The 25,981-nt window shown below is 40.0% G+C and overlaps 1 protein-coding gene and 1 long non-coding RNA gene across 2 annotated transcripts in view; one reads left to right on the top strand and one right to left on the bottom strand.

Moving 5' to 3' along the window:
• LOC107227249 (mushroom body large-type Kenyon cell-specific protein 1) overlaps nucleotides 1-25,384 on the bottom strand; it is a 99,552-nt gene extending 74,168 nt beyond the window's left edge. Inside the window, exons 1-2 of the mRNA XM_046733379.1 lie at nucleotides 25,081-25,384; nucleotides 15,363-15,513 (exon numbers count right to left, since the gene is read on the bottom strand). The gene's annotated coding sequence lies outside the window, so the exon portion shown is untranslated. The remainder of the gene's footprint in view (nucleotides 1-15,362; nucleotides 15,514-25,080) is intronic.
• Nucleotides 190-2,063, top strand: LOC124293245. Its single transcript, XR_006903158.1, has 2 exons — nucleotides 190-462; nucleotides 1,905-2,063. It is a non-coding gene; the product is annotated as an uncharacterized LOC124293245 (long non-coding RNA).
• Nucleotides 25,385-25,981: the final 597 nt, after the last annotated feature.

Raw genomic sequence — 25,981 nt, 5'->3', positions numbered from 1 at the left:
CCCCCCTTCCCCTCGCCCCACCCTAGACGCCCCTTATTTCCCTCCCCGCCGCGCTGCGCTTCCTCCCCTCCGCGCTGCACGTGTACGTTTTCACCGGGTGGGCACGTGTGTGTGTGCGTGCGCAGCTCCAGCAGCCAGCACAGCGCAGCGCAGCGCAGCGCAGCGCAGCGCTGCGGCTCAACGAGGCAAGCCAAGAGCCTCAGCGCTGCGCAAAGTAGTAGTGTAAGCCGTTCGTGGACGGACTAACGCCGATGGAAGAGTGGCGGCGTCCACTGGCGGTGTGTGCGTCAAGAGGCTCTCTCTCTCTCTCTCTCTCTTTCTCTCCTTCTGATCCTTCTGTCCCTCTCCACCCCCCTCCCGTTTCAGCTAGCCGGCCGCCTCTCTTACTACTTGCCTGCCTTCTCTTCTACATACATATGCACTTGGTGCAATTGCAGAAATTTTCAAACCGCGGAACGTACGGTAGGTAGAGAACATCGCAAAAGTAGGCGCCTCGCGCGACGGTACATCTTACCTATTGTGTGTGTGTGTGTGCGTGTGTGTGTAGGTAGGTATACCAGCGGAGAGCCAGATGAGGAGACGCGACCGATAAGTGCAATGTACCCGCTCTCTTCCCTCCCCCCCCCCCCCCCCCCGCCCCCACCCCTTGCCCGTCCCCCTACCGCCAACCCCACTCCCCCGCCTTTTCGAACAACGACGAACACCTCTGACTACCTACCTACCTACCTACCTACCTTCTGCCTTGAAATTTTGCCTCGTTTTTCTTCGCAGTGTGTGTACATATCTTTATTTCCCCTTCCCTCTAACTCCGCTACGTTTTTTTTTGTTTTTTTTTTCCTATACCTTACCACCTCTCACTGTACCCGCCTGCATTTTTGCCGGAACGCAAATTTCCCACGATTATTATTTTTGTTGTTGTTGTTGTTGTTGTTGTTATTATTATTAAATCACTCAATTGGGTATTGTTTGAGTAATTTTTTTCTTTTTTTTTCGAAGCAATGAAATTTTGATGTTGTCAATTTCTCGAATTGATCGTTCGTAACGATATTTAATGTACTTACGACGCGGATGATGATAAAGGAAAATTATTTCCAATGATCCGGGATGTGAACAATTCAATCACCACACCACAATTAACGATGAGTTTTTATACATTACGAACTAGAAATGAACATTCGAAATAAATATGCGTTATACGTACATGATTTTAGACTTCTTTTTTAATGTAACGTCGCCTTGTTGAATCCCAGATTCTTGGAGTCTCGAAACTTCATAAAAAGATTGAAGTAATTATTTTATATTTTATTGGAAACGAACGGTTCGTACACGTTGACGATGCGAATAATTTTACTTATTTGAAACGTGAGGTATTCGTATATGCATAACGTAGAGTTGCATGAAATTCTATAGCCCCGCATGCGTGCGTGCAACGAGATCTACACGACGGTGTCAAAAAGTCGAAGGACGTAGAGTCGCGTCACTCTGTACTTTATTATACCCACACACTCGAGTCGTTCTAGCTGTCTAAAATGCAGCACGACGCTTTGTACTATGTAGGTGTGAATTTTGTCGGTATTTTATGGTTTTGCCGCGAAGCGAAGAGAGTAATAATACCTCTCTGAAAGCTGCAAAGCGTTCCGCAACTTACTATAAAACCATTTAAACGGACTCTCTAAACGGATCGGATACTTGATTCCAGGTGCATTTTTAACCTGCGGAAATAAATTTCTCCTTCCGTGATTTAGAGTCAAACTTACGAACAACATTGAAGTTCTGTTACTTTTCCCGTGGACAAATTCGAGTCCTCGCAATAAACATAACCGCGATTTCGTCGGAATGAAATTTCAGAACACAGCAAAGTCTGACTTGATCTTACAGTGACTTGAAGCCGACCTTCGTTATAGGTGATGCAGGCTTGATGTCACTTCGATTTCAACGTTTTCAATCGTCATCGCGAACTGTGATCAACATCGAAAAAACCACGCACTCACGTCATAAGTGTAGACAAAAAAAAAAAAAAAGATTGATTGCTTTTCACACGATCTAATCGATTCCAGAATCTCGTTCCGAAGATTTTGGAAAAGAACTGCATGAGACACATTTTCGACTGTATTTGCAACGAATATTATTCTGATGATAAAATAAAGTCTTGAGTGAAGAAATAAAGCCATTTCGTTCTTTGCTTGAACAGTTTTCATTGATCCCCGTTTCTTTCCTCTCTTCCGAGAATTTGTTTTTTTTTTTTTTTTTTTTTTACCATTCGTACCGCATCTGCAAAGACCGTGAAATTGTCTTGACCACTCGACGGTCGGAAAACTACATCACATTCAGCAGGGAACCTGAGCTGAATGGAATGCTGCAACTTGCACAATTTTCGTCGAATCATCGTTTAGTTGTAACCTTACTAATACGAATTTTAGAGAAAAAAAAAAAAACAACAAGAAATCATCAATCCGTGCGAGAAATTGACCGAAATGATCAGGAAACCAGGGTGGAATTAAGCGAGAACGACGTTTCAGCAAGTGAAAATAAGCTTAGCTCAACCAAACTCGCTGAGTTAGCGCAGCGCGTTTAATGCACTTCTGCATCTGCGGTAGAAGCAGCAGCGGCAGCAACAGCAGCAGGAGGAGCGACGGTGCCGAGTGCAAACGCTCGGTGCAGTGGAGTTTGTCGGTCAAGGTCAGACGGCTTCGGAAGCTGGGACTCTGCTCTATATACAAACTGTGCTGATGCTGCTGCTGCTGGTGGTTGTTGGAGGAGGAGAGTTTGTGGCAAGCAAAATCCCCGCCCGAGCTGCTCTTTGCTCGGTTGATCCTGAACCTGCGGGCCGATATTCAGGTTCACTATTTTTTTTTAACCGCATTGATTAAGTCCAACCGCTTTGAATTCGTAAACGCGCATCGAGCAGCTGTGCTTTTTGTGCTTTTCATCACTCCGCGGGGTGAAGGATCGCCGATTCTTATCCCTGATTTGTGGTTTCACCTGTTAGCTTATTGCTTGTACGGAGGCTCAGGGATTAGGCTAATTGATAAGAAAGAAGTGATCGAAAAATGCGGTGGAAATATCCGTTGCAAGTCTAACGACTGCGGGTAGTTGACACACATAATTTTTGCTTTTCGATTTCCTCGATAATTCATTCCCTTCTCGTTTTACACACGTACTTGACATGATTTCTCTATTCCGTACAGTTTCCGTCTGCGGAATGTTTCGACTTACGATACCGAGAGAAATATTTTCACTTGTAAAACTATATTGCATATCAGTTTGGAAACTTGCGCAAACAAGTGTTGAAATCCAATCAAAGAGATAGTGATAAGAACAAAATCGTATCACCGCGTGTTATTATTTATTTAACAGATTTTCGCAACGTCTGAAGGCTCAATTCCGATAAGATTAACATGAATCTTGCAACTCTTTCGTGTAAAAGAATTATCCAATTTATCGAGAATAATTTACCGATAATATATATATATTATATTGGGGTGGTCCTTATATGGGGTCAAAAAAAAAAAAATTCATGATGGAGCCGGTTAAATAAATTGGTTCCAAATAGTGAAAAAAAATGATTCGTCGGCAATGAAATCCATAATCTTGAATATTCAGTGAGATTCGTCTTCTTTTCAGTGAAAAATAAAAAATCATAAATGGGATATTCCATGAGAAACGTGTGCTGCATTAATTAATTTTTATTTCAATATGACAAGTGATCAGATTAAGTGAAAAAAAAACAAAAATACGTCACTGAATGTGATATTACGTAGTGCTGACGTGTGGGTTATTCCATTACAGTGCTGATTAATGAATGCTAGTGTTTTGTTTCAATTTTTTTTTTTTTTTTTCAGATCACATCCGATTGGTAAAACGATCATTTTTTTTCTTTTATCACTGAAAAAAAGAGTGAATCTCACTGAATATTCGAGGATATGGATTTTTTGCCAACAAATAACCTTGAAATATAATTCAGTATAAAATATAGCGAACGAGCTTATTTTTAAATATAGTTTGAAACTTCCCGCTTGATACACGGAGACCGTGGGAATAAAATAAGAATGTGAAAAATTTAAGGAATTATTACTTTGTTCACCATTTGGAACCGATCTTACACGTTCTATAATGAATTTTTACTTCGACTCCATGTAAGCTCTACCCCAATCTGCGTACAGTTGATTCTCATCGATCTTTTAAAAGTATTTAGATCAAATGGCGAGGTAATATCAATCAAGTCTCGAGTCCGACAGGCAAGTAACTAGAGTGGTGGTGGGTGAGGTGTGAGCTTTTTCGGCGCGTTTCGCCTTTGTCGTTTCGCTAAGAGCCAGCGGAGAAAAGTTGGAGCTTGAATGTCCGCCGCGCGTTTGACTGCAGCATTCGTGTGTGTCGAGTAACGGGCCGAGTAGTAAGTGACTGTGTCGATCGGACACGGGATGATGAGACGGCGAGGAAGGGGAGAAGAAAGGCGGGAAGGGGATTGAGAGGAAGGGGGAGAAGGTTCGGCCATGACACTTTTAATAGAAGACAATTTAATGCAGGCTGCAGTTGGCACTGGGATTTGAAATTTAAACGCTAATAGCTTGCACAAAAATTCCACCGCGGCTTAACACGTTACACATACCTCGTGTATGCATGTATGCATGCATATATATATATATATGTATGTATACATGTATGTACAATCTGCTATAATCTTGTACATACCAGCATGATGCATAATTCTGGTCTTTCGCTTTAAGCGAGCATGCATAGACCTTCGATTTTTTACCTCGTTATTCCTTCCACGTGATGCACTTTATATATACGCTGCAAATTGTTTCCATCTCTTTCTCTCTTTCTCTTCAATTCCGACAAGTATTTATTTACGCATCGTTTGGATATTGTATTGTTTTCAACTCGAGCAAACGATGCCTCTTCGTATTTGAATAGACATTTTGTTTATAAAAATATATACATGTATAGGTAAGGTCTGGATTGATGGCTGATTTTTTATTTTTATTTTTTATATACTTATCTTTGCCCGAGGTTATTTCCTGACCAGAAAAAAAAAAAAAATACATTAATCACATCGTAATATTTCTACAGAGTAATTTAGGTGAAAATACAAAGACTGAAAAATTTACCAATGTCTTTGTCTGTTTTTTTTTTTTTTTACAATTTATAATAATTTCCCTGTGTATATATATAGCGAGTTTGTGTCGTACTGTTGAAATTATTTAACCGCTTTGTGACAATCTCCGTTAGTTACGCAACGCATAGCAACATTATACGTGTGATTATTATAGGAGGTGAAATAATTATATTGACGCACATTCAAGATACTGATGCAGAAGTATCAGGGTGACTTCCTAGCTTCGCAATCCTTTTCGATGATACTTTATACCTATAATTATACGTGTCGCGTACACACACACACACATATATATATACATATGCATAGGTATATATGTGAAGCGACTTCTGCAGCACTACTTGCGAATTCAATATTCACCTACCGTATGCAACGTCGTCGTGCTGTACCAACTTGAAATTAAATTCATTTGTGGTATTCCAAGGATGCAGAAGCGTATTATTTGAGAGTGTTCATCTCGTACTCTAGGTTCGAGGTGAGATATATCCTACTCGAAGGAAAAATCAAACACAGCTGCGAAGCTGTGCCGAAAATTTTCACATAAATTTAGAGTTTGGACATATATACCTATATCTGCATATATTATATATATATAAATATTATATATATATATATAAAGAACGACAAGGTTTGTTAAACAACAGCTTTTGTAGCGTCTTATCAAATGATTGTGCGGTGACGGATATCTTCACAGACGTAGACGTCTAAATTTTTAAAATAACGAAAACTGTGCAGCTCGTTTAATTGCAGTACGTCTCAAATTTGAGAACGTGAAAATTGTATCGACTACGAATTTTAAAAATTTCAAAAAGTTTGATTATAATTAAAACGCCAGCTCGCAAAGAGCTTTTTCGAACACCATCGAGTAATATAATCAATTGCAAGAAGAAATGTCAAAAAATTTAGAATCGAATTTGAAATATAAAATCGCGATGCAGATTTCATTTCATCCGATCGCTCAGCCATTTCTCCTCAACGATAGGCGAATAATTATTACACGCCGTTATTATTTTTCATCCCATTCGGTCCGCGGCCGGGATTTCGTGGAGCCTGCGAGACGTCGCTTCGCTCGGCGTTAGCTCGAATCGGGGATATATAGAAGGCAGATCCAACCGGCGAGCTGCGCAGCCTTTCTCTTTTAAGCTACTCTAATGCGTCGACGACGTCCCTCGGAACCGAAATATGGCGACGACCACGCGACCGCGGATTCGAGGTGCAGTTTGCACACACGCAACGTACGCGTATAAACAGGGACAATATTTTAAAACTTGAAAATGAACCGCGCATGCGCCGATCGATTCGATCTCATTGGTCGGCGAAATCTTTCCGCAGCGATATTCTTGTCCGCGATGCAGGCCGGCCAACCTACGCAAAATGTCTACGTTTGAATTTTCAAAAAGCACAAGCGTTGAATTCCGACCGTTCTTCGAAGAATCAACTTTTCGACCCGATAACAAATTCTTCCCAAACCTTTCCGAGTCACTGACTCGATTATTTGAGATTCTAACCTCGAAAATTCGTATCAACCACATCGCCGGCAGAAACAGTTTGACGGCTGAAAACTCGGGTTGGCCAGCCTGCGCGAACGGCTGATAAAAATCGCGCGTGCGCGGTTCATTTTCAAGTTTCAAAAGATTCTTCCGGTATATATGTATGTATATGTATGTATGTATATAATACGTATATCTTGCACCGAGAATTACAGTTGCCGGTGATAAGTGCGGCCTAATCACTAAATGCAGCTAGAGAGAGAAATATAAATAATATATAGTGAGAGATAGAGAGAGAGATGGGTGACGAGTTATACGAGTTTCATACATCTCAACATCTTGACGCGTATGAAACTCAAAGTCTCTCGTGTTTGTCCGCATTTCGTGTATTCGTCTATAATTCGAAAACTACCGAATCGATTTTGATTATTTTCTATTTTTTTCTGTGCTTACAGCTTCCACCTCTGGCTCTAAATTTCAGGCTATAATATCTAAGCTGCAATCGGATCAACAGTTTTAGAATATATAACGATATTTGTGCACCAAGTCCTTACGTTTTCGCACAGTTACACCTAAATGCGAACGCTGACGATCGTAAACTCTTACGGAGATCATGGAGGAAAATTATTTTCAAGACTTTTAAGGCTATCCATGAGTTCTAAAAAGAAAAACAAAAAATACATCGACATGTCTGTTAGCTTTGCCGAAAGTTTTTCACTTGAAAATATAAACGAGCGGAGCTGAGCTAGTATAACGTAGGTATTATATAAATTTTTATCTCAGACCGCAATTTATTAACCCTACAGATGGCGATTTCGCGCTTACCGAACAGTGAAGCAAAAGAACCGTGCTTCGGAGGCTTATCCATTACGTACATGTACATACACGTATGTACGTATATCGATAATATCTCTCTCTCTCTCTCTCTCTCTCTTTCTCTCTCTCGGCGCGAATAAACGCCCGGTACTGTATGAGCGGTGAATTTGCACTTTTGAATGTCTGCAACTAGCTTGCAATATATTACAAAGATATACATGTACACGTATACACGTTGTTGTATTCAACATACATCCATATGTTATCATACATACGCGTATACCATACTCGTGCATGTGTTACAACAGTTGCTAAAATTTTAGCGCCTTTGTAATTTAATATTCGCTAATCCGCGACCGCCGATTGCGCAATTCTTATACGCTTTACGTAACTCGCGCGCTCTTTGCACCGCAGTCTTGTCCATAACTCGACGCAGTCACTGCGAGTTACCTTACACTTACGCATTGTGCAGCAGGAGAATAATATTCTCGCTGCCTGGCGCACCTTGTAACTACTACGACCCACACGTATTAACGGATGTTGAATTTTCGTGCGCGATTTGGCGACCGCGAATTCTTTTTCGAAATTTTTTTTTTTTTTTTTTTTTTTCATTTTTTCACATTTTTTTCTTTTTTACTTCACAGGTAAAATGTGAACAAGGAACGTAAGTTTTTTTCCAAATCCCGTCGGCAAGTTCGCGCCATCGACCGGGAAATTTAATCGACTACGAATTGCTCACCTTTCGCAAATTTCGATTTTGTTGATTATGTCAGATCGTTACGGACACGTGGGACGAAAATTTATGCAGTTAATCGGTTCGATTGATATATACATATCAAACCTGAGGTAAATAATAATTTTCCGTACCGCACCGATGAAAATTTGGTCACCCAAAAACGTTTGGTTTCCACTATCGGAAAGTTTGTTAATTTTTGCACAGATTTTTGCACCTACATCTGTGACTTGGAATTTTGAAAAATATTTATGCCCGTTGAGAATTTTCGATTCCAACACCGAAGAGAATGCCTGATTTCCGGTTTTTGTGAAAAAAAAAAAAAAACCGGCGACGCGATTTGAGACTATAATAAAGAAGTTGCGTATACAAGAAAAATTAAAAAAAAAAAAAAAAAAAATGGGAGGAGAGAAAAATGAGAGGAAAGACAACCGACCAAACAAAAAGGAAATCTTATCACGAAATTGCCGTATAATATCGATTGCACGCTGCTCCATATATATATATTTATAAGCGTTATCAATGTAGCCTTTTTTTCTCTCCTTTTCAGTTTCTTTTATACAAATTCCGCATATGTGTATACGTGCACGGTATACCTATACGTGTTATGCCCGTTGTAGAGAGGCGCGCATAAGCGATCCATACGTATACATGTGTAGATAATATTGATAAGGAACGTATGCAATGCGGATGAGTGCACGCGGGCATGATTGGTTACGTTCTTACATGCATACGTGTATATAAATATATACGAAATGTACATGTGGTAGGACGGGTCTCGTTACTCGCACCACGTGACGTCTAAATTCAGTCAGTCGGCCATTTTGGCGCGTGATTCATTTGTTTAGAATGGGTCGGATGGAGTAGGAGGCGGGGCCTGCTTACGAAATCTTCCCAGGCGTTAGATTCAACTGAAACTCTCCTCTCCGCGCCTCGCTTGCTCACTCTCCCTCTCTTTCCGTCTCTCTTTTTTTCTCTCTCCCTCTCTGTGTGCACAAGGCGCCTTCGCTCCATCTCTAGACTTGTAAATTGGGTTATTCAACCATCCCTCGGACTAATATTGAGGGAAACGATTTTTGTCAGCGGAGGCAAAAGAGTGATTGCATGATTTCCGATTGTAATTGATTGTTTTGTTTTTTTATTTATTTTTTTAGCGAATTTTTCTTTCTTCGTTTCAGTCAAGGCTTAAAATCTGACTAATATAGTAAAAGTGATCGTGATGAGAAAGAACAGTAACGGATACCAGACTTTCCGGTAACGGCTAGAAAACTAATTTTCATTTTCTACCTAGAACTATATTTTTTCGATTGTGGTAAAAAAATTAAAATATTTAAGGACTGAGCGGTAACCGGAACTGAAAATTTCTCTCAGTGTAGCCAATGGATATCGTTTATGTGGATAAAGATCGATTGTTGTGAAATAAAGTAAAATTTCAAAGTCAAAGTGAGCTTGAATAATTCGATCTGAAGAATTTCCGTTACACGATCGATGTATTTCTCGAAACGTTACAATCAAAAAAATACTCGAACTTCGAAATCTTTACCATCTCCTCGCTTCGCTTTCAATTTCTCGTATGCGAGAAGAACAGAGAATGGAAGACAAAAAGGAAAAAACGGAATCGGTTCCGATGAGCTTGAGCGAATTTGAATGCAATTCGTGAGACCGTGAAACGTCCTAAGGATGGCCTTGATCAAAGAAAAACGACCCAAGATAATATCTGCATCGAGTCTGAATACGTTTTCTTCTCTCTTTTTATTTTTTCTTTCTTTTTTTTTCCTCTTTCGACGTAGCTTCGGAAGAATTCAAATCTCGGTTAGGGCTGCAAAGTCGACTTCGCGAAGAGAAGAAATAACCGAACAACGCGACCCGACGCGAGGCTCGGAGGAACCTGATAAAATTCGCAAGGGCAGATTCAACAGCCGCGAATCTCTGCCTTGTGCATCGGCATGGTTCTCCGGCCTCGTTGCATCCGTACGATTCGCCGCAGGCCTTGACCGTATCTCGTTATCTTCTACCGTGGTATCCAGGTGACGTCACTTAAGCGTATGCCGATGGTGAAAATTAACACAACGCAATGCTGAATTCGCAGCAGGCGCGGATAATTTATTTTCCGAGGATTCGGCAAGTCTCGTCGTGTTTTTACACCGGCCGATTATTATCGGCTTGAAAATGAATTTCTACACGCACAAGTGTAGAGCGAGCACAATATTATGAGCGAGATAATTCGCGCTCATTGTTGCATAGAAAATTTTACTAATCATTATTATCGGTTAGTTTTATTCGGAAAAAGAAAATTTCTCAATTATAGGGGTTAAAAATGATTGTAATTGTATTCTAACGACATTGGGGAAATTATCTTTGCACAAATATCTGTGCTGGTATGTGAAATTATTTTCAATTGTGAATGTAGGAAATGTGAGAAGATAAATTATGCTCAAAATGATTTCAATTGCGGAAAACATTTTTGTTCACATCGTTTCAAGAATTATCCAAATCTAAAAATTCACAATAATTATCGCACAAGAATTTACAGAGGAAAAATTTTTCGCATAGTCAGAATGACGTGGGAAATATAAAAATTTAAATTGTAAGAATAAAAATATTGTCGTTAAATTTTGAAATTACGATAATTGTGGCACAAGAATCGACCGAAAAAATTTCTTTCATCGACACAACGATAATTTAAAAAAAGAAACAACTCAGATTCCAGGCAAAATTCTTTCATCCGACAATTATTAAAGCAGAAATAATAAATTATAATTTTTTTGCTAATGAAATGGCAATTATTTATAAACATTGTACGAACGTGTCGTACAACAAGAAGGTGGGATTATTCGGGGTTTGGAGTATAATTTTCGGCGATTCCCGTAACACGAGTTCGAGGGTAAACGCTTTGCGAATTATCCGGAGGTAAAATCAGCCGTTTAATCCAGCTTTGCTCTAATCCGAAGCTACACCTCGATTCGGGATGCTGGAGCAGCATTTTGGACACGGAATATCCGAGCCTCTACTTGTTGCGCATAGGATGGCCGATATACGGACAGTGCAGTGGTTCTCATTCGGTGACAAAGTGTCGCAGTTCCGAATTCCATTGGTAGCCAAACCTCGGTCATTGTCAAACCGAGCCTATAAATTTCCGGCGACTCAAAAGTTTAAAAAATATCATCGATGATCGTAAAAAATATATCCACGTTCGTTCTCAAACAATTTTTTCAATCCCGTTTGAGGTTACAGTAACACATCAATACAATAATCAACCCAACAACGCATCGCATCTCTGACAACGGATATTCAAATTCATTGGATCCGATATGTATAATCGATTGAAAAGATCGTTGACACCCGTGCACAACGAATATCCGTCAACCGATCGTGAATGATGACTGTTGCAAAGTTTCAGGCGTGCTGATTACAGGCAACAAAATATTATGAATGATAAACAGTGACATGGGAATGAATTATATTTGCCGTCGTGAGCGTTTGGCAAACACTGAACTAGGTGCGAAACCAGCCGCACGCCTGTGCACCAGTTGTACATACATACGTATGTACACCTACACATATTATACGTATAACATAGAGCGTTGTATACCTAATTCAGGTGTACATAGGCGTCTGTGTGTAACCAACTACGCTAGGTACATATGTAAGTATGTATTTTATATATGTACAGCTCGTTTTCAACAGGCTACCGCGCCTGCTGTAAACTAGCTCGACACGTTGCGCGATACGCGTTTGTGTTGGAACCTCGTCGGTGAGCCAAAGTTTCACGAGTTAATCTGCAGTTTTGCTAATTGGACACGCGCCATTTTTTATATCTCATCTCAAGGCGGGTGGATTGTCGTTGATTCGGAGATCCAGAATGGGCAAGATTTTTCGAATTTTTTCCGCTGGTATATACCGGGACGATATCTTGAGAATTAAAAATGAACCGCGCATGCGCCAAATAGTTAAATCTCATTGGTCGGCGAAATCTTCCCGCAGCGATATTCTTGTCCGCGATGCAGGCCGGCCAACCTACGCAAAATGTCTACGTTTGAATTTTCAAAGAGCACAAGCGTTGAATTCCGACCGTTCTTTGAAGAATCAACTTTCCGACCCGATAACAAATGCTTCCCAAACCTTTCCGAGTCACTGACTCGATTATCTGAGATTCTAACCTCGAAAAATCGTATCAACCACATCGCCGGCAGAAACAGTTTGACGGCTGAAAACTCGGGTTGGCCAGCCTGCGAGAACGGCCGATAAAACTCGCGCGTGCGCGGTTCATTTTCAAGTGTCAAGAGATTTTCGCGATATATGCATGCAATTTCTCATCACCGTGCAGGAATAATCGTTCAGCAGTCATCGTGGAACGAGGCATTGAATGCGGTCTGAAAATCGCGAGCGAATCATCGGTCAGTTACAAATGTCAGGGTTTGATGAAAAACGATCGTTGGTAGTCATCGGTTTAGACCGAGTCATATTTTTTGGTACGACTGTGAGAAGTTGAGCTTGATTAAAAATTGCCTAATAGTTTGGTTGAGTTCTATTCCAATGGGATCACCGAATGTGTTTCCAAGTAAATATCGCGAATTCCCTTCTAATGGGATTTTCATCAACAGGCTGCAGTCGGAGAGCGTTGATGAATGTCATTTGAAAGGAAGCTGCGGCGAAGCCAAGGACTCGCGGCAAATGAACGTTGCGGATAAATGCATATATAATATATGCATTATACGCGAAAGCAAAAGCCAAAGCGAAAGCGAAAGATACGGCTAATCAGTAATTAGCGTAATTAGTTCGTTGCACCAGAATGTTAATCAAAACGAATTGCACGTCCGTCAAGATTCGAATTCGCGCATCTGCATGGCTTGTTGTGTTCTGGAATGGAATCGCGCGAAATTGCAAGGAGACTGGGAGAGCCAAAAACGGCGGCAAAAACCACCGCATGCGATTTTTTCGCGAAATTAAACCGGAAAACTCCGTTTCGTCCGAGGGAATTGCCTTCCACAAATCAAAAGGCCATATCAGGGACCGCGAAATGCGTCCATTACGCATTTTGGCGGTAATCGCACTCGCCTTGATATATTTGAAGGTCTCTCATGACTCAATGACGAAAAGGCAATTCGACGTGGGTTTTTATCACACAGTGTCGGAACGACGCGTCCGATTTTTAATACTGTGACCTTCTTGGTTTCAGAATCATCTCACGGTTAAATGAGGCACTTGTAAAAGGTAAACGAATAACCGTGCCAGGTAAGCTTTCGTCATTTCCACCGAAACTGAACTTTGCAATTCTGGTGTTATTTTGGAAAATTTAACGCAACGCTGTCAACGTGAACTTGGATAGTTAGACTACCTCTGCAATGCGATTACGCGATCAAACGTCGTGTTCAAAATAATAATAATAATAATAACAATAACAACAATAATAATAATAATAATAATAATAATAATAAACAGACGAAAAGAAAAACCACGCGATGAACCGGCAAAGTCCAAGCAAACGGGATGTAATGATGACGTACGGTTAAAGAGGGTTTTACAAATTTTTCACAGTTGTTCCAAAGGCTGACTTGTATTCCCAAAAGCTTGTGAATCAAAGTTCTCGGCTATTTAAGATTTCTATGTAAAGTTGTGAGTCCTGTTTAATAAGCGGAAGGCGCGACTGTCGGTCAGGATTTGCGGTCGAAGAAAAGCTCGGATTCGCTCATATATATATATGATCTTTGTAAGAACAATTTTTATCATAATATCAAAAATGTATACCGTATAAGGTATTCTTTTCGAAACCTCTCATTACTTGAAATTACAATTTCTCCGAGCTTGTTTTGTTTTATGTTTCTTTTATTGTACGTTTATGAGTAAGCAATGAATTTACCGGAAATATACGATAAGGGAGCGCCAATTGAGGAGTTGTGGTCAAAGCAGACCGCATTTTATATCCTTGAGCAAAAGTGTAGCGGTATTGATACGGTATGAGAGAAATTTTGATGAAACCGAAGGGTTTCACGTGATTCGATTTTTCTACTTATTTATGTACTTTTCTTGTAATTCCTTGCACAGCAGTTGCGTAGTATTAACCAACGGAAGTGGTTTCTCTTAGATCATCGCACAGCTAGACTTCGTAGAACTTATCTCGAACTAGTGGCTCTCACAATTACATAATCATTGTCAACGTGTTTTTAAAAAGTTCGTTTTCTGTATAGCCGTATCAAGATGACCGATTTTCGTAGAACGGATTCACGAGGTTTCTTGCGGTAGATACTCTGTGTCAATTGTAAATGCTTTCTAACTCCAAGATATACGGTGCGAAAAAAATTGCGACGAAATTCTACTGGGTATACATGTGAAAGAAAAAAGAGCGAGTTGGTCAGTCTTGAAGACGCAATGCTGAAAATTGAAAAGCCTTTACAAAGCTCGATCGAAAATACTGCACAATCGTAAAACGTCACAACACGATTGAGTAAAAGCGAGAAAAACTATGTCGATAATCATAGTTACGGTACAGGTGTCATGAAAAAGTGATTGCAGTAAACTAGTGGGAAAATTGGTATCGAATTCGGGATTACGAAGAGAATTATAAAACGCGGCTTGAGCAGCGGGCGCAGTGCTGGTCTCGACTACTCGAGTTGGGTTCAATTTAAAACAGCTGCTGCCAAATTTCCCTCTCGAACACGCGCGAGATAGACAGAGAGCGAAAGTGGCCCAGGACGGAAAACGAGAGTGTGTACCACTGGCACATGCATCGCAGAATCCGTGTGCTCAATGTTCGCCACACGTACGAAGGTGCAGCACATGCATAATGCACTGGGGCGAGGCGGCGCGGCGCAGACGCTGCAGTTTGCGAGCACAAACCCAGCGCAATGTGCGATGCCGTGTGCATACGCCGCGTGCACACCCTGATCGACCCGTGTGTAAGTACACAGTGTACACGAAGACCGGGGGACCCGGTAGCCACAGAGTCCGGTAGCGTATGTACGACTTGCCCCCCTTGGTCTCCCTTGGTGCCCCTCTTCAACACTTCGAAGCGAGGTGTGTGTACGTGATGCGAATGTGTACCGGGTGGTCCAGGCTAACCGTAAACCCCCCCCAATTCGCTTTACGGATACTTGAGACCGACGTTCGAATGTAGGGCAGGTCGTTTTTCAACGTTGCGCAACACCAAGAGGCATCTTAACGCGGTGGCGTCTTATCGTTTGGACATTCTGTTTTCACCACTTACCTAGGATGAATAATTATGGTCCTGCGATGATGTGATTTCCAAGCTTCCCAAAGATGTCGGTACGTAGACTTCGGTCGACGGGTATGCCAGCCAAAGTGTGACTTGATCGTTGGTAATGTTCCGATTGGTTGTCAAGATCTTTAACCGATTCCTGAAATCATGAACAACGTGTGTTAAACAGAAGACTGCTACTTTTTCCAAAACGAGCAGAGACTCTTCCGTGTAATTCATTGCCTGTAACGAACGAACGCTTTTCATGCAATGAAATTGACGCGGTTCGTTTTACACGTCTGAAGTTTATTTCTGCTGGTTAAAGGAATGCCGAGTTATGGTGTAAAGTCAGATCATGACGAATCGTGATTAACGAATGAAAAGAAAATTAATCTCACGGACGTATGTAACAGCGGAAATGACATTGTAGAAAGCTGTTTTACCCAAATGACGAATGATGTGGTTGAACTCGGTAGCCGCAGTTATACGGTCCGGTTTTTAACTTTTAAAATAATGAAATGCGCAAAGTCAAACCAATCCGTATTATCGCCTTATAAGTCGACAGTTTTGCGTTTTAAAGACTCATCGAGTTAACCTTTGTAACAATTCTGCGAGTACACTCGACGGAGAAACTAGTACTGCAAGCTCAACGACTTCGAGAGGATAGATGTTGCGGTTCAAGAATGCTTCTTTGGTATCGTCAACCATAATCACGCCAGGTGTCAGATTTTTCTGACAAGCATAGCAGGACTGATCGATCGGCAAACATGAGAAAATGGAATCGAAAACGAAGGTGGCTTAAACAAGGGGTAAAAACGGCCCCTTAGCGCAATGGTAGAGTTGGATCACCCAGTATGCGATATCTGTCCGAGGTCTGAATTCAGCAAGGCTGAGCGGACGTTAGCGGGACTTGGCCGATTGCTGGGTACTGCTGCATTACGTGAGTGAATAGTGTGCGTGCGATGAATGTGCGGAAAAGTTTGGCGTGTGGGTCGATGGGCGCGTATGCAGACAAGGAACAGTGTGGGTTACACGTAACCACGTACGTCGGTTGAAGCCTCCTGCGAGCGGATGAGTCCTTGCCGTGGAGTGCGTCTAATTAAGACTTTGATAGGAGCGGTTAGCCGAACCAGTCCATCGTCGTAAATGAATGGCAAGATTTCACCATTGTGGGAATCAAACGCGGTCCCATTTTACCATGTTTTTCATTTATTCTGCGACAATGTCAAGTTCCTCCGGAAATGCAGCGATAGCGGTGATTGCGGCTAAAACTATCAAGGCAAGGACGACGAAGGAGGAGAAAAATCCGTAACTGTTCAGCCTGTTTCAACGTGCACGCTCTCGACACGCGTTTTTCTCTTTTCGCCCAGTCAAATGTATCCTAAAAAGGGTTGTTTATTGATTTTCTCTTTCGTGCAACGAGCGCTTACCCTGCGCCCAACCCTCGACGGGGGAACAAAATTGTGGTGTACCTTACGCAGCGCCGCGTTACCCGACATGCAGTCCCGCGTACTCTGCAAGTACAGTCTTTTGAATAACTCGAGCCGAAAAATCAACGTCTTGAATCTCACCTTTATTCGATCTCCGTTACCTCCCTTCTCGGACCAATCTTCGCCGGCGAATCGCCATTGTGCAATTCATTCAAACGAATTGTGCAAGGTGAACCTTCTCGGCCAGCGATCCGTTCGTCTGGTGTGAACGCTCCTTAGTTGAGGTTAATAATAATTACCTCTATCGACTCGCTGTGCACCGCTGTGCAGGGACGCTAATGCATATTTCGCGTGTGGCCAGAAATCGAACGGACCGAACAACCCTGATTGTGCAATCTTTGCAAAGAGAACTGAACGAAATTTTGAATCACAAAAATCACACGTCAGCCGTATCCTCGAACTCCTCAAAGTCCTTACAAACATTTTATGATCAGTCGTCGCGTCGAATCCAGCCCGAATTTCCATAAACTTGTGAATATTGTACGCCTTGTGCAAACTCGCACAATATTTCTGTGAGCACTGTGAAGAAATGCATAAAAAAATGAGTCTTTTCTCTCTAAACGTTGCCTGATTAATTCGACGGTTGTACGCTGAACGGAATTAATCGTGAGTTGAAAAATTGCACAATAAAAAAACTGATTGTGAACTTCCGGTGAATAATTCGAGTTCCCCCGTCCTTGACGTATCGTGCCCAAGTTTCCTCAAACATCTTCAAGCTCCGTAGAACTTGTTGATCGGTCTTCCAGTTGAGTCCAAAACTCAATCGTGCGATCATTGTGCACCTTGTGCAGTCTCGCATAAGATTTTAGTGAGTACTGGAAAGAAATCTACCCGAATTGAATCTTTTTTGCTATGAACCTTGCCCAATTAATTCCACAATTGTGCCTGAATGTCAATAGTCGCGAGTAGGAAAATTGCACAAGGTAAAAAGTGAGCTTCCGGTGAATAATTCGAGTGCTCTGGCCTCTGACGTTGCGGTGCACTTTGTCTGCACATGGCGTCACGTCTGTAGGGCGTCCATAGCCATGCCTGTGGACTCGCCAAATATCGTTCAATGTATTCCATTGTGGTTAAATTTGGGGCTGACGTGGCGAGGCCCCATCGCCCAGCTTCGTCCTTCTCTCTCTCTCTCTCTTTCTCTCTTTCTCTGTTTCTCTCTCCCCCTCACTCTTCCTCTTTCTCTCTCCTTCGTTCTCTTCTCTCCCTCCGCAGGGCGTGCGCGCCGCCGTGTTCCTCTCCGAGCATATGGCAAATTGTGGTCACAGGAGGGGAAAAAACCTTAACCGGAAAGCTGGGGCTGCAGCTACCTCGCCCATCTTCCAATGAGCATACGAATACACTGCAGACACCCCAACCGGGAGGGGCACTGACGGTCTGCACGCAATGACGACGTGAAATTTATCATTATGAGGAAAAAATAATAATGATGATGATAATGATGATGATGATGATGATGATGATGATGATGATGACTTAATGAAATCTAATACTCATATCTAGTTTGTGCTTGCGCCGAAAACCTCGAATTGAAGTTACTTAATGGTTCTTAAATATTTTAATTTTTCACCATAACCAACAAATCTATTAATTCTGTGTAAAAAATGAACATGAGTCTGGCAGCTGTAACCCGAAATCTTGTTTTACGTGTTTCACTGTTCTTATTAACCATCGCCACTCGTCTCATATTTTCATCGAACTACTGGAATGATTTTACGTCGGTACAACAATAAATGGATGTTCAAACCTTGTTAAACAAACATATCGAATGTGGCAGTGATGAGAAAATTTAGTATTGACGACTGTAATTACACTAAATAGTTACATGTGTCACATTTTCTTTCAATTCCAGCCTTTGCATAGTGAAAACTTATTTTCAACAGCTAATCGAAGATCAAGCTACAAGTGATTACGATAATTTAATCGATTATTCACGGAAACTGAAATAGTATCAGTGTGAGTGCTGATTCGAAGTTTAAAATGCGTGACCTATTTGGGCAGGTCGCCAAGGGTGAAAAATTTCAAGTTTCTTGAACGGCAAGTATCGGAAAAGTGGCTGCGAGCAAGAAGAGAGGAAGTGGAAGTTTATTTTTGACTTCTTTTATTGAATTTAACAAGCAAACTTATTTTAGAAAGAAACGTTGCACGCCTGTTCGCAATTCAATGGGCCTGAGACTAAACCCAATAACGTAGGTATAGCTGGGATATTTGCAGCATGCGAATTTGTTACATTAATTAAATAATTAACTCAAAAAACGGTATTAAAAAATATCATATTTGAAATAATATTCAAACAGATTTAGGTTAGGTAATATTCAAACAGATTTACTGAACGATTTAAACCGGAATTTTTCGATAGAGGCTATTTTCAATTTGTCTGAAAAATTTTATGTCACACGGATGACTGAAGAAATTGATTGCTCTTCGTACCGAATGATTCCGATCACAAAAAAAAGGCCGTTTGTGAAAAATTTGTTTCCTTCTATACTCCAATCCTGATTGTCCGAAAATTTTTTGAACTCCTGAAAACATTTCGATACTGCTTGATGAATTTGAAAATTGGTGAAAATTGCGATTCACAAGAATCGGAAAATTTTGTTTTTTAACGATGGCTCAATCATTCGGACATTTTTTCTAATGCCAGAAACATATCGTTATTGCTCTTTCTTTTGACAATAAATTTAATTTTCTTCACAGAGTTAGTGTCGTAAATAATTATACTCGATGTATAATAAACCTCATCTGACCTGAGAACAATCATTAAATATCAGGCTTATTTAAAATCTTTTCCTAAAACGATTTGCAGAAGATTTTTCGTGCATCTAAGCCTATAGAAAAAAATCTACGATGCAGATAATTCGTCGAAGTTGAACGAAAAACAAAGTTATGGCGTTTGCCACAATGACGAAAGAACTCGATCATTTCAACACGGTATAAACCAACTGACCCTTTTCAATTCAAATCTAAAGATTTTTAATTTTCTTCATTTCGAGGGAATATTTTTCCGAACAAAGTTCAATCGCACGTCTCGAGCCTGTATTTCACGATCATAATCATTGTTCCAATTCGTTTACTTTTCACGCATACATATAGTATAAGAAGGAGCACAATAGAGTATAAAAAAAAAAAAAAAGATTTCTCATCAAAAATACCGCCAACGAAACCGAGCTGATATAAACTCTGTTTGTGAGTAAAATGGGTATCATTAAAATAATAATCGAAGCATGGTTCAAGTGTTAAGATAATGTGGCACGAGTAACTATTCAATATAATCGTATAATTTTCAATACGATATTTTTTTTATCAATCAAACGCCAAATCCATTTCCTCGTTTTACTCAACAAGTCTTCAGTCATTTAACATCGATTTATCGGAACACCGGTATAAAATATAATGGAAAAAATAGCGACAAGTATGACGAGATGTTATGTGCAAAATTTTTGACAAAATGGGAGCAATAAGAAAAAAAAAAAAAAACAGAAAGAAAGGAAGAAAAGAATAGAGAAATGAAAATCCGCGAAACGTCGCCGACTTCGGAGGACGGAGCGATGCAATATCGAGAGGGAGAGTCGGAGGGGGCGAAGCGGCGTGGATTATTTTTGGCTGGCCGTGGCCCTCCTTTGTGTTTGGGTCTCTGGGCCACTCGGTGCATTTTTCACCGGGCCACGGTCATGGCGGGGTAGGGAGAAACGGTGGCGGCGGCGGCGGAACCGGTTGCGGTTTCGTTATTCGGCACTGCACGCCACGGTTGGCCCAGGTCAGGCCTGACTCGATGCACCGGGTCACATGGCCGCCGAACGAGGCCGTTCCAGCTGTACAGAAATGCAGTTGCATGCAACGATGACCGAGCGAGGCTCAATTCGCTCTCCCTCTTTCTCCCTCTCTCTCTCTCTCTCCCTCTCTCGGAGGAAGTGCGTAGAGTCAGCGAAATTTATCCGCCGAAAACACAAGACTCGTTGTCACTCCTCGATATGCGTAAATGTATGTTAATATGTGAGGTGTTCAGAGGCTGGTATAATGAGTTAACAACGTGTTGCGATGAATTATTTTATTCGATTCGGCATTTCTTCGAATTAGTCTTTCAGGCGAAAGATTTGCCGAGTTTGATTAATGTAATTAATAAATGTACCCTCTTTACTGAATACCGGACGATTCGTCGTCTGCTAAGATTTAACGCGCTTGCGCCATAATCCGAGAGCGGTTGTCTGCCAGGGTGACCAACCGTCATAAATTTACACACGACAGTTCGCCGCGATTTATGTTACCTCTAATATTTCAACGACTATCGGTTTCGAATACAACTGCCAACGACAATTGTCAACATTTTTAAGATTACGTTCGTTACGGTTGGCAGCCCTGGCAAAAAGTCACTCTTTTGTAATTTTAACGCATGCGCGTCAAATTTTAAAAGAGGACGCAACGTGCGGTAGTTAGGAATTCACTCTTATCACAATTTTATAACCACTAATCGTTCGCCGTCGAGTTGAAGGCCCAAGCAACGGGTTGTCTGATTTCAATTTTTATTATCTCAATCTAAATCATCTGTTATCGCTCTTGCTATTTAACGTGACATTCAAAAATTCGTTCACAATACAATTCTTATTCCTTGACGCTAAAAGGCGGTAATTTTTTTGTTTTTTTTTTTTAATTTTCAACAGTACAATTCTATTTGATCAAATGTTAGTATTTTATTGTTTTCTTTTTGTTTTTTTTTTTTGTTTTTCTCTTCACTGTAACAATGCGAGAGGATTATCATTTCAATTTCCTAACTACTAATCGTCTGCTTTCAGATTAAAAGTAAATGGTTTGACTAATTTCAATTGTTGATGGTTTAGATTCCTCAGAGAAAAAAAAGTCTGAATCGTGTGAATAATGAGCAAGAATTCCTCTTTATTCAGTAAGAGGTACGTTTGAAATAATCTAGTAAAATTAAAATAAAGAGAAAAAAAAGAAATAATAATGATAATAATAAAACAATCGAATTCAATGAAAATTACGTTCAAATGTCAAAGAATTTATCATAAACATTGTCCTCCTTTTTACAAGATACTGAAATATCTTCTGCTCGTTGTGGTATAGAATAAGAAAATAACTTCCATTGTAAGAGAAAAGTATTTTTCTTCACTTTTATTCGTTTAAATCATCGATTAATTATCATATGAGGGAAATTGGAATAAATATTTTTTTAGATTTGAATATTTTTTTATTCGTTGTATTTCGTTCTCCGGAGAGGCAAACTTACAGCAGTAAACTGAGACCAGTGTAGGCTACGATTTTGCCGAGAGGTATAAAAATGATGAAGTCATTTATATTCGAGGGAATATTATTTACGGTTTTGAGTTTAAGCAGGCGCGAAACTCTGAACATTAGATAAATAAAAAGGTTCAATTTTCCCGAAAAAGAAATTTCGAATTTTTACAATTGCGCATCACTTTGATCCTTATTTTACTGATCCGAATTCTCTCCCACTTTTTACGTTAACAATTATTTTTCCTCGGTAATTAGATAATTTCTAAAGTTTCTCCCTCTTTCCGCTTGTTTTCTCTGATTTTTAGTCAAATATTTTGGTAATATTATATTTTTCAGTTTCAAATTAATACCCCGACAAGTTCTAAAGAAAATTAACGCTGCGACGCTATTTTATATGTTCGGCAATTAGGTTGCTAGAAACCACAGTTTTGCGGCTCCGCAGATTCCGCTTATTGCGTGTTTAAATGATGTGAACGCGATAAGCGTCTCGCTTTCGAAATGTACATTCCTAAAAGAGGCATCTTGTAAAATGAACGCAGGCGTCTGGTGTTACAAATTATAACAATAACACTTAAAGCTTTGTCTCTAATTGCTTTTTACAATGTTTATGGGTTAAGCAACAAATATTGATACGCCTCACAGCAACGGTTTGCGTTACGATATCAAACCGCGGAAACAACCCGTTCTGATTATTTTCATCAATTTGCGGTTGACGATATTCTTTGTTATTTATTCTGGATCTATCCACCAAGTGTGAAGAAAATCTACCCGCAATAATATCTATGCCGTGAAATCGGAATTTTAGTGAGGAAAAAACATGATATTCGTTGCGACAACTATTTCAAATTTATAAAAACCACCATCTCCGATTGCGATCGAAAAATTTATCAGAACTCGTCGACATTTCAAACATTGAATCCCTTTTGATTCAACAAAAAAAATAAATAAATAATAGTGGATAGCTGTGACTTGCGTTCTTCTTCTCCCATGCGATAGAAATTTTATAGGTCGAGTATAAAAGATTGGAATTTTTTTTTTTTTACATTTAAAAGGATTTCTTAACACGGGGATACGAGTTGTTCGGTTTCTCGTCAAGATTATTTTCATCTGACGTTCAGGAATTTGATGAACGAAGTGGAGTAAAAAAAATAAAATTAAATAAAAAAAAAAAGACGATCAGCCAACCTCATCTCTGTTTATAACTTATCGATTTTTATTTTAACAAATTTTTTTTTTTTTTTTACTCATGAAAACCAAGAGGAGTGTTTATATGTGTTGTAATTTCCACGTAAGACAAATTGTCTCGGAATGATTATGAATTGTTGAAGAACAAAAAAAAAAAAAAAAAAAAAATCCTAGATTTTAGCGGTATAAAATTAGAAAAAGCGATGAAAGTTTAAAGAACAAGAAAAATTAAAAACAAATGGAATAAGCAAAGCTACTGCGAATTATGCGATGGAATAATTTTATATATTTGTAAGTTTTATCGGAAAAGTAGAGAGACAGTCGATTTAGCGCAAATAATTGTGGTTTTTCTCGCTGAAATCTTTTTTTTTTCAATCATATCTGCCAACTTTTATAAACAATTCTGCCAGAAAACTGTTATTTTCCGCTCTCATTACCCATATTTTAATTCAAAGGCGCACTAACGAGATATTGCGTTTAATAATTTTATTGGTCTGCCAGAGACCGCTGACCGGACTCCGGATAATGTCAGAGACGCAATTTCCAGACGCAGTGTACTTTATTGTCAGGCTCTGTGCTTTATCTGTAAAATTTTTTTACATCCACGAGTTTTAATTACGGAGAATCGAATTAAAATAATTGAGGTGCCACAGATATTTGTTAACTCGTCTCACACGATCGGATGTGAAAATAAAACGATAAAGCGCAATAATATTTTCAGCCTGTACGCCGACAGGTTTATTATCGTCTTTACGAAAATATTTTTGAACATTACTTGAGACGATGAAGAATAGGAAAAAAAAAAAAAATTTTTTTTTCTTCAAATTACCGCGAATCGAAAAGTGCTGTGTATGAATTACATGAAATTCAGGATTCAGATATCGGTGAAAATATCAAATGCGAATTCGGAAACAATACAAGGACACAGGATATTTCTAACGAAAATCAAACTTTTTGCAGAAAAGCAAAAACAGCAGGATAAATGAAAATTTTCACACGCATATGTGTGAAAAATTTTTATGAATAGAATGTGGCAGATTTGTTTTTCCAAATTTTTGGAAACGATCTGTCACTTGCGTCAAATTTAACTACGTATTATTAATTTATCTTGACGATACGAACGAATTTAATTGATGCCAAATTTCTGGTTTATTTCTGTCTATAGTAAGATTCAATTATAAAATTTAAATCTCTTTCAAAACCATGAAATTTTTGTGTAATAACTTTTTCCGTAATATCATCTATGATTTTTCACGATGTTAAACCGATATTATTAAAATTGAACATCTTGCACAATTTTATAAATAGCAAGTAAAACTCGCTTACATGTTGCAAAATTGTAAACTGGAAAAAATCATTCGAAACGTCGAAGATGAAAGAATAAAGCATAGTTTCGTAATTAAAACAGTATTCCATTTCTTTCGAAATGAAAATTGTCAATAATATTTGACTACACAAATAATTTTCCATATTTAATAAAAAATTGTAACATCACAGCTTGAAAACTGTAGTAAAGATAATCAAGAGTTAAAGGTTATTTTTCGTCAAACGTCATTAGCCCGAAAACTGTAATCAAGGATATTGAAACTTAAAAAAAGGATTAATCAAGGATTAATGTTTTTCATCGCTCATTGTTTTCCGCAAAATTAATTCGCGGATGACCAACGAAAAGTCAAACAAGAAAAACATCAAGCTTCTCCCTCCGCGCTATAATTCCGATCCTCAAACAACTCGTTCCGCATTCCCAAATTGGTGAATCGACAATCTTCGAGGTCTTAGATCAGGTACATACACGTAGCACTTACCAAAATTCCAGAGTCTTTCTTTGATTGTCTTGTTTTCCTTCTTCTTCTACACCACTTCACAAAGTCCTTCAAACGACGACGATAAAATATAACGACGCGTCGAAGGTCGATCACAAACCAAAGTACACAAAGTCACGAGATCGAACCGAATCCAACCGAGCGATGATAGAACTACACCGAAAAGGTTTATCGAAGAAAGCTCGGCCGTGAATTGGTGGAAACGTACACGCGAAATACAAATAGCGAGAGAGAATATCGTCGGAGCTCTGCTCTAAACCGTCTGGGTCAACATGTTGTTCCGGACTGATCAAGAAGAATGCTCCCCTAACCTGCCTCACGTTACACACTATGTGTTGCTTTTATTATCATAATTCGCGTTGCGAAGAGTTGCGTTAGAGGCACCGAAACGGCTGCTGCTATCGGTCAATGCGAAGGCCGCGTCTCCTCTGGCTGGCTGGCTGGCTGTTGTCTGGCTGCAAAAACACGAACTTGTAACGCGCGTTCTTTCCTTGGCCGTGGATTGACTCGGTCTATCGGTGAGTAAGTTTTTTGGATTAGCCAAACGCGCGTCGAGGCCGTCGAGATTTCGAACATCGAATGAATGAACGGATGAATGAATGGAGTTTAAACGATGCCGGGCGTCGAGCCTCGGCGCCGATAAGAGCCTCCCTCCATCTCTCGAAATTGTGTACGTGAATTTTGAACCTGATACGGAGTGGGAAATTCTGCCGGAAACCAACTGACCATAACCGGTAACAGTTGAAACCACCTTCCCAGGCGCTCGTTTCATTCGTATCCGGGAAGCAGATATTCGTTCAGTAACGCAGGGGGGGGGGGGGGGGGGCGAATGGTGAAAGTATTAATAGAAATTTCAAATCTCCCGCCTCGGTTTAATTTTCAT

This window comes from Neodiprion lecontei, chromosome 3 (genome assembly GCF_021901455.1).
Source record: "Neodiprion lecontei isolate iyNeoLeco1 chromosome 3, iyNeoLeco1.1, whole genome shotgun sequence".
Taxonomy (NCBI): Eukaryota; Metazoa; Arthropoda; class Insecta; order Hymenoptera; family Diprionidae; genus Neodiprion; species Neodiprion lecontei.
The sequence above is the reverse complement of the archived record's forward strand: the minus strand, read 5'-3'. Positions and strand labels throughout refer to the sequence as shown.